Source organism: Triticum dicoccoides, chromosome 2B, assembly GCF_002162155.2.
Source record: "Triticum dicoccoides isolate Atlit2015 ecotype Zavitan chromosome 2B, WEW_v2.0, whole genome shotgun sequence".
Classification (NCBI taxonomy): Eukaryota; Viridiplantae; Streptophyta; class Magnoliopsida; order Poales; family Poaceae; genus Triticum; species Triticum dicoccoides.
The window spans coordinates 511,028,708-511,039,023 of record NC_041383.1 but is presented as its reverse complement, the minus strand read 5'-3'; positions in this window follow the sequence as shown (position 1 = coordinate 511,039,023).

Sequence of the window (10,316 nt, the reverse complement as noted above, 5' to 3'; positions counted from 1 at the left end):
TACGTCTCTCCCTCGTAGTCTCGGCGAAGCCCTGCTGCTGTGACGCCCTGCATCCACCACCATGCCGTCGTGCTGCTGGATCTTCATCAACCTCTCCTCCCCCCTTGCTGGATCAAGAAGGAGGAGACGTCTGCCGTCCCGTACGTGTGTTGAACACGGAGGTGTCGTCCGTTCTGCGCTGGTCATCGGTGATTTGGATCACGTCGAGTACGACTACATCATCACCGTTCTTTCGAACGCTTCCGTGCGCGATCTACAAAGGTATGTAGATGCATCTAATCACTCTTTGCTAGATGAACTCCTAGATGATCTTGGTGAAACGAGTAGGAAAATTTTGTTTTCTGCAACGTTCCCCAACAGTGGTATCAGAGCTAGGTCTATGCGTAGTTCTTCTTGCGCGAGTAGAACACAATTTGTTGTGGGTGTAGATTTGTCAACTTTCTTGCCGTTACTAGTCCTTTCTTGCTTCAGCGGTATTGTGGGATGAAGCGGCCCGGACCAACCTTACACGTACGCTTACGTGAGACCGGTTCCACCGACTAACATGCACTAGTTGCATAAGGTGGCTGGCGGGTGTCTGTCTCTCTCACTTTAGTTGGAGCGGAATCGATGAACAGGGTCCTTATGAAGGGTAAATAGAAGTTGACAAATCACGTTGTGGCTTTAACGTAGGTAAGAAAACGTTCTTGCTAGAACCCTAATTCAGCCACATAAAACTTGCAACAATAATTAGAGGACGTCTAACTTGTTTTTGCAGCAAGTGGTTTGTGATATGATATGGCCAAAGTTGTGATGAATGATGAATGATTTATATGTGATGTATGAGATGTTCATGCTATTGTAATAGGATTCACGACTTGCATGTCGATGAGTATGACAACCGGCAGGAGCCATAGGAGTTGTCTTTATTCTTTTTATGACCTGCGTGTCATCGAGAAACGCCATGTAAATTACTTTACTTTATTGCTAAACGCGTTAGCCATAGTAGTAGAAGTAATAGTTGGCGAGCAACTTCATGGAGACACGATGATGGAGATCATGATGATGGAGATCATGGTGTCAAGCCGGTGACAAGATGATCATGGAGCCCCAAGATGGAGATCAAAGGAGCTATGTGATATTGGCCATATCATGTCACGTTTATTATTTGATTGCATGTGATGTTTATCATGATTTTGCATCTTGTTTACTTAGAACGACGGTAGTAAATAAGATGATCCCTCACAATAAATTCAAGAAGTGTTCCCCCTAACTGTGCACCATTGCGACAGTTCGCTGTTTCAAAACACCACGTGATGATCGGGTGTTTTATTCAGACGTTCACAGATTTACACATGCAAACACTTAGGTTAACTTGACGAGCCTAGCATGTACAGACATGGCCTCGGAACACAGAAGACCGAAAGGTCGAGCATGAGTCGTATAGAAGATACGATCAACATGAAGATGTTCACCGACGTTGACTAGTCCGTCTCACGTGCTGATCGAACACGGTCTAGTTAAACTCGGATCATGTAATACTTAGATGACTGGAGGGATGTCTAATCTAAGTGGGAGTTCATTAATAATTTGATTAGTTGAACTTAATTATCATGAACTTAGTCTAAATATTTTACAATATGTCTTGTAGATTAAATGGCCAACGTAGTCCTCAACTTCAACGTGTTCCTAGAGAAAACCAAGCTGAAAGACGATGGCAGCAACTATACGGACTGGGTCCGGAACCTGAGGATCATCCTCATAGCTGCCAAGAAAGATTATGTCCTACAAGCACCGCTTGGTGACGCACCCGTTCTCCCTGCAGAACAAGATGTTATGAACGCTTGGCAGGCACGTTCCGATGACTACTCCCTTGTTCAGTGTGGCATGCTTTATAGCCTAGAGCCGGGGCTCCAAAAGCGTTTTGAGAGACATGGAGCATATGAGATGTTCGAAGAGCTGAAAATGGTTTTCCAAGCTCATGCCCGGGTCGAGAGATATGAAGTCTCCGACAAATTCTTCAGCTGTAAGATGGAGGAAAACAGTTCTGTCAGTGAGCACATACTCACTATGTCTGGGTTGCATAACCGCTTGACTCAGCTGGGAGTTAATCTCCCGGATGATACGGTCATTGACAGAATCCTCCAGTCGCTTCCACCAAGCTACAAGAGCTTTGTGATGAACTTCAATATGCAGGGGATGGAAAAGACCATTCCTGAAGTATTTGCTATGCTGAAATCAGCAGAGGTAGAAGTCAGGAAGGAACATCAAGTGTTGATGGTCAATAAAACCACTAAGTTCAAGAAAGGCAAGGGTAAAAAGAACTTCAAGAAGGACGGCAAGGAGGTTGCTGCGCCCGGCAAGCAAGCTGCCGGGAAGAAGCCAAAGAATGGACCCAAGCCCGAGACTGAGTGCTTTTATTGCAAGGGAAGCGGTCACTGGAAGCGGAACTGCCCTAAGTACTTAGCGGATAAGAAGGCCGGCAAAATAAAAGGTATATGTGATATACATGTAATTGATGTGTACCTTACTAGTGCCCGTAGTAGCTCCTGGGTATTTGATACCGGTGCAGTTGCTCACATTTGTAACTCAAAGCAGGGGCTGCGGAATAAGCGGAAACTGGCAAAGGACGAGGTGACGATGCGCGTCGGGAATGGTTCCAAGGTCAATGTGATCGCCGTCGGCACGCTACCTCTGCATCTCCCTTAGGGATTAGTTTTAAACCTTAATAATTGTTATTTAGTGCCAGCTTTGAGCATGAACATTGTATCGGGATCTCGTTTAATTTGAGATGGCTACTCTTTTAAATCTGAGAATAATGGTTGTTCCATTTTTATGAGAGATATGTTTTATGGTCATGCTCCTATGGTGAATGGTTTATTCTTTATGAATCTCGAACGTGATGCTACACATGTTCATAATGTGAGTACCAAAAGAAGTAAGGTTGATAATGATAGTCCCACATACCTGTGGCACTGCCGCCTTGGTCACATAGGTGTCAAACGCATGAAGAAGCTCCATGCTGATGGACTTTTAGAGTCTCTTGATTATGAATCATTTGACACATGCGAACCATGCCTTATGGGTAAAATGACCAAGACTCCATTCTCAGGAACAATGGAGCGAGCAACCGACTTATTGGAAATCATACATACTGATGTGTGCGGTCCAATGAGTGTTGAGGCTCGCGGTGGCTATCGTTATGTTCTCACCCTCACTGATGATTTAAGTAGGTATGGGTATATCTACTTAATGAAACACAAGTCTGAAACCTTTGAAAAGTTCAAGGAATTTCAGAGTGAGGGTGAAAATCAACGTGACAGGAAAATCAAGTTTCTACGATCAGATCGTGGAGGAGAATACTTGAGTCACGAGTTTGGAACACACTTAAGAAAATGTGGAATAGTTTCACAACTCACGCCGCCTGGAACACCTCAGCGTAATGGTGTGTCCGAACATCGTAATCGCACTCTATTAGATATGGTGCGATCCATGATGTCTCTTACCGATTTACCGCTATCCTTTTGGGGCTATGCTTTAGAGACTGCCGCATTCACTTTAAATAGGGCTCCGTCGAAATCCGTTGAGACGACACCGTATGAATTATGGTTTGGGAAGAAACCTAAGCTGTCGTTTCTAAAAGTTTGGGGATGCGATGCTTATGTCAAGAAACTTCAACCTGAAAAGCTCGAACCCAAGTCGGAAAAATGCGTCTTCATAGGATACCCAAAAGAAACTATTGGGTACACCTTCTACCTCAGATCCGAAGGCAAGATCTTTGTTGCCAAGAATGGGTCCTTTCTGGAGAAAGAGTTTCTCTCGAAAGAAGTAAGTGGGAGGAAAGTAGAGCTTGATGAAGTATTACCTCTTGAACCGGAAAATGGCGCAACTCAAGAAAATGTTCCTGAGGTGCCTGCACCGACTAGAGAGGAAGTTAATGACAATGATCAAGATACTTCTGATCAAGCCCCTACTGAAATTCAAAGGTCCACAAGGACACGTTCCGCACCAGAGTGGTACGGCAACCCTGTCTTGGAAATCATGCTGTTAGACAACGGTGAACCTTCGAACTATGAAGAAGCGATGGCGGGCCCGGATTCCGACAAATGGCTAGAAGCCATGAAATCCGAGATAGGATCCATGTATGAAAACAAAGTATGGACTTTGACTGACTTGCCCGTTGAGCGGCGAGCCATAGAAAATAAATGGATCTTTAAGAGGAAGACAGACGCGGATGGTAATGTGACCATCTATAAAGCTCGGCTTGTCGCTAAGGGTTATCGACAAGTTCAAGGGGTTGACGACGATGAGACTTTCTCACCGGTAGCAAAGCTGAAGTCCGTCCGAATCATGTTAGCAATTGCCGCATTCTATGATTACGAAATATGGCAAATGGACGTCAAAACGGCATTCCTTAATGGTTTCCTTAAGGAAGAATTGTATATGATGCAGCCGGAAGGTTTTGTCGATCCTAAGAATGCTGACATAGTGTGCAAGCTCCAACGCTCGATTTATGGGCTGGTGCAAGCATCTCGGAGTTGGAACATTCGCTTTAATGAGATGATCAAAGCGTTTGGGTTTACACAGACTTATGGAGAAGACTGCGTTTACAAGAAAGTGAGTGGGAGCTCTGTAGCATTTCTCATATTATATGTAGATGACATACTTTTGATGGGAAATGATATAGAACTCTTGGACAGCATCAAGGCCTACTTGAATAAAAGTTTTTCAATGAAGGACCTTGGAGAAGCTGCTTATATATTAGGCATCAAAATCTATAGAGATAGATCGAGACGCCTCATAGGTCTTTCACAAAGCACATACCTTGATAAGATATTGAAGAAGTTCAATATGGATCAATCCAAGAAGGGGTTCTTGCCTGTGTTACAAGGTATGAAATTGAGCTCAGCTCAATGTCCGACCACGGCAGAAGATATAGAAGAGATGAGCGTCATCCCCTATGCCTCAGCCATAGGTTCTATTATGTATGCCATGCTGTGTACCAGACCTGATGTTAACCTTGCCGTCAGTTTGGTAGGAAGGTACCAAAGTAATCCCGGCAAGGAACACTGGACAGCGGTCAAGAATATCCTGAAGTACCTGAAAAGGACTAAGGAAATGTTTCTCGTTTATGGAGGTGACGAAGAGCTCGTCGTAAAGGGTTACGTCGACGCTAGCTTCGACACAGATCTGGATGACTCTAAGTCACAAACCGGATACGTGTATATTTTGAATGGTAGGGCAGTAAGCTGGTGCAGTTGCAAGCAAAGCGTCGTGGCGGGATCTACATGTGAAGCGGAGTACATGGCAGCCTCGGAGGCAGCACATGAAGCAATATGGGTGAAGGAGTTCATCACCGACCTAGGAGTCATACCCAAAGCGTCGGGGCCGATCAAGCTCTTCTGTGACAACACTGGAGCTATTGCACTTGCCAAGGAGCCCAGGTTTCACAAGAAGACAAGGCACATCAAGCGTCGCTTCAACTCCATTCATGAAAATGTTCAAGATGGAGACATAGAGATTTGTAAAGTACATACGGACCTGAATGTAGCAGATCCGTTGACTAAACCTCTCCCTAGAGCAAAACATGATCAACACCAGAATTCCATGGGTGTTCGATTCATCACAATGTAACTAGATTATTGACTCTAGTGCAAGTGGGAGACTGTTGGAAATATGCCCTAGAGGCAATAATAAAAGCATTATTATTATATTTCCTTGTTCATGATAATTGTCTTTATTCATGCTATAATTGTGTTATCCGGAAATCGTAATACATGTGTGAATAACAGACACCAACATGTCCCTGGTGAGCCTCTAGTTGACTAGCTCGTTGATCAACAGATAGTCATGGTTTCCTGACTATGGACACTGGATGTCATTGATAACGAGATCACATCATTGGGAGAATGATGTGATGGACAAGACCCAATCCTAAACATAGCACAAGATCGTATAGTTCGTTTGCTAGAGTTTTCCAATGTCAAAGTATCTTTTCCTTAGACCATGAGATCGTGTAACTCCCGGATACCGTAGGAGTGCTTGGGGTATGCCAAACGTCACAACATAACTGGGTGACTATAAAGGTAGACTACGGGTATCTCCGAAAGTGTCTGTTGGGTGACATGGATCAAGACTGGGATTTGTCACTCCATATGACGGAGAGGTATCACTGGGCCCACTCGGTAATGCATCATCATAATGAGCTCAGAGTGACCAAGTGTCTGGTCACGGGATCATGCATTACGGTACGAGTAAAGTGACTTGCCGGTAACGAGATTGAACGAGGTATTGGGATACCGACGATCGAATCTCGGGCAAGTAACATATCGATAGACAAAGGGAATAGCGTACGGGATTGATTGAATCCTCGACATCGTGGTTCATCCGATGAGATCATCGTGGAGCATGTGGGAGCCAACATGGGTATCCAGATCCCGCTGTTGGTTATTGACCGGAGAGTCGTCTCGGTCATGTCTGCTTGTCTCCCGAACCCATAGGGTCTACACACTTAAGGTTCGGTGACGCTAGGGTTATGAAGATATGTATATGCAGAAATCCGAATGTTGTTCGGAGTCCCGGATGAGATCCCGGACGTCATGAGGAGTTCCGGAATGGTCCGAAGGTAAAGAATTATATATAGGAAGTGCTATTTCGGCCATCAGGACAAGTTTCGGGGTTATCGGTATTGTACCGGGACCACCGGAAGGGTCCCGGGGGTCCACCGGGTGGGGCCACCTGTCCCGGGGGGCCACATGGGCTGTAGGGGGTGCGCCTTGGCCTAGATGGGCCAAGGGCACCAGCCCCTATAGGCCCATGTGCCTAGGGTTTCCACCATGGAAGAGTCCATGTGGTGGAAGGCACCCCTAGGTGCCTTGGGGGGAGGGAAACCTCCCCTTGGCCGCCGCCCCCCTAGTAGATCTCATCTACTAGGGCCGGCGCCCCCCTGGCACCCCTATATATAGTGGGGGGGAGAGGAGGGATTTCATACCAGCCCCTGGCGCCTCCATCCCCCCCCCCCGTTACGTCTCTCCCTCGTAGTCTCGGCGAAGCCCTGCTGCTGTGACGCCCTGCATCCACCACCACACCGTCGTGCTGCTGGATCTTCATCAACCTCTCCTCCCCCCTTGCTGGATCAAGAAGGAGGAGACGTCTCCCGTCCCGTACGTGTGTTGAACACGGAGGTGTCGTCCGTTCGGCGCTGGTCATCGGTGATTTGGATCACGTCGAGTACGACTACATCATCACCGTTCTTTCGAACGCTTCCGTGCGCGATCTACAAAGGTATGTAGATGCATCTAATCACTCGTTGCTAGATGAACTCCTAGATGATCTTGGTGAAACGAGTAGGAAAATTTTGTTTTCTGCAACGTTCCCCAACAGCAACCTCTAACATTTTGATTAACACGGGATCCTGCGTGGTCTCAGGGAGGGGGGCCGGACACCATATTAGTTTTGCTTGCGCTATCCACTCCTATCCAAGAGATAGCTGGTTAAAAGGCAAACCCACAGTAAATAAATGGACGATGTGTCCGGACACGGGGCTACTTACTTGAGTATCCGGGCGATTGCAGCTTAGGCCAGCATCCTCGGTCAATTCCGGACGCATCTCTTGCGATCCGAAGAAAAGTTTGTACATCTCCAGGGGTGTCAAACCCATGAAGTGTTGAAGAGCTCGTGGCCCCTCCGGATTAAATTCCCACAAGCGGAGGGGGCAACGTTTGCAGGGCAGTAGGCGCCGGATCAACATGACCTGTACCACTGCGACCAGATTGATCACCCTTTCTTGGAGGCCTCGAATTTGGTCCTGCAACAGGGGGACGTCTTTGGGCGGACCCCAGTCACACCCCTTGTTGACCCATGACGTCAGCTGCTGTGGAGGGCCCGAGCGAAAGACGGGCGGCAGATTCTGCCTGCTGCCCCGGGGAGTGGTGATATAAAACCACTCATGTTGCCACAAGCCGAGCTCCTCCTGGAAAGAGCCCTTGGGCCATGGAGCTTCGTCCCTCTTGCTTATAACCGCCCCGCCGCACTCTGCCTGACGCCCCTCAATCATCTTCGGCTCCACATTGAAGGTTTTGAGCCACAAGCCGAAGTGAGGGGTAGTGCGAAGGAAGGCTTCGCAGACGATAATAAAGGATGAGATGTGGAGGATGGACTCCGGAGCCAGGTCGTGGAATTCCAGCCCATAGTAAAACATGAGCCCCCTCACGAAGGGATCCGTCGGGAAGCCTAAACCCCGACGAAGGTGAGACACGAACACGATGCTCTCGCCAGGCTCGGGAGTTGGGATAACTTGCCCTCGAGCAGGCAGCCTATGCGAAATCTCGTAGGTTAAGTACCTGTCATCTCTCAGCTTTAGCACGTCCTCCTCCGTGACGGAGGAGGGCATCCACCGGCCTCATAGGTCAGGACCGGACATTGTCGAAGATCGAAGGTACCCGAATTTGGAGCCCTGGGTGTTGGAACTCGGGGAGAGGGGCGGATTCGATAGAGGATTGAATAAAAAGAACGGGCCTTGGTCTCATTATAAAGAGGAAGAATACCAAGAGCCGTCCCCATGACCGTTTAGAACCCGCCTTTGATGGAGGGGGCGTGGCAATGGGCGCGGTTGGGTTACCCACGTCCGTATTGATGGGAATCCCGGAATAGGGGGAACACGATCTCTGCTTCGACAAGACGTGCCGAGGAAACCGCCTCGCTAAACGCGCTGAGGTGGAACAAAAAAACAATTCGAGTAAAGGCTTGGAAGTGGTGTGATGTCACGCCACAGAATACGTCAGCAGATTGATCTTGTGTAATATTATTCTCTCTATGGTGGTATCTGGAATTTATTTTTGCAGAGCCGGACACTATCCTGGTGTTCACAATCTTCTATAAATTATTCGGAGGAGGAACCTGCCTTGCAATGCCGAAGACAATATGCGCGCCGGACTCGTCATCATTGAAGCCTGGTTCAGGGGCTACTGAGGGAGTTCCGGACTAGGGGGTGTCCGGATAGCTGAACTATCATCATCGGCCGGACTCCAAGACTATGAAGATACAAGATTGAAGACTTCGTCCTGTGTCCGGATGGGACTTTCCTTGGCGTGGAAGGCAAGCTTGGCGATACAGATATGTAGATATCCTACCTTTGTAAATGACTCTGTGTAACCCTAGCCCTCTCCAGTGTCTATATAAACCGGATGGCTGTAGTCCATAGGACGAACAACAATCAGACCATCGGCTAGCTTCTAGGGTTTAGCCTCCTTAATCTCATGGTAGATCCACTCTTGTAACACACATCATCAATATTAATCAAGCAGGACGTAGGGTTTTACCTCCATCAAGAGGGCCCGAACCTGGGTAAAACATCGTGTCCCTTGTCTCCTGTTACCATCCACCTAGACGCACAGTTCGGGACCCCCTACCCGAGATCCGCCGGTTTTGACACCGACAGAAGGCTAGAGATCAAGATTCATATGGTAGGAATGGAATATCTTGGCCTCAACACATGAGTAGCTGGTTCTCTATCAGAAATGGTAAGTTGGAAGTGTAGGTTTAGTCTGATGGCTCTCTCCACAAATGAGGAGGAGGTGGAGGGGTATATATAGCCTCCACACAAAATCTAACCGTTACACACAATTTACCAAACTCGTGGGACCGATTCAACAGACTCGGTCGGACCGATTTAGTAAACCTAGTGACCATTAGTGATTTTCGGTGGGACCGACATGCAACTCGGTGAGACCGATTCGGTTAGGGTTAGGGCATAACATAATCTCGGTAAGACCGATTACACAAACTCGGTGAAACCGATTTTGGTAATAAGCTTTCCAGAGAGTTGGTCAGGTAAACTCGGTGGGACCGATTTGCTCTTTTCGGTGAGACCGAAATGTTACAAAAGGGAAACAGAGAGTTTACATTGCAATCTCGGTGGGACCGATCGCTCACTTCGGTTAGACCGAAACGTTACGAAGGGAAACAGAGAGATTACAATCCCATCTTGGTGAGACCGAGATCCCTATCGGTAGGACCGATTTGCTTAGGGTTTGTGGTAGTGGCTATGACTTTTGGAATCGGTGGCGCCGGATTGGAAGAATCGGTGTGACCGATTTTGGCTTTGGGTTTAGGTCATTTGTGGATGTGGGAAAGTAGCCGAGGGTTTTGGAGCATATCACAGAGCACATGAAGCAAGAGGCTCATTAAGCAACACCTCATCCCTCCTTGATAGTATTGGCTTTTCCTATAGACTCAATGTGATCTTGGATCACTAAAATATAAAATGAAGAGTCTTGAGCCTTTGAGCTTGAGCCAATCCTTTGTCCTTAGTATTTTGAGGGATCCACTTTCATCAT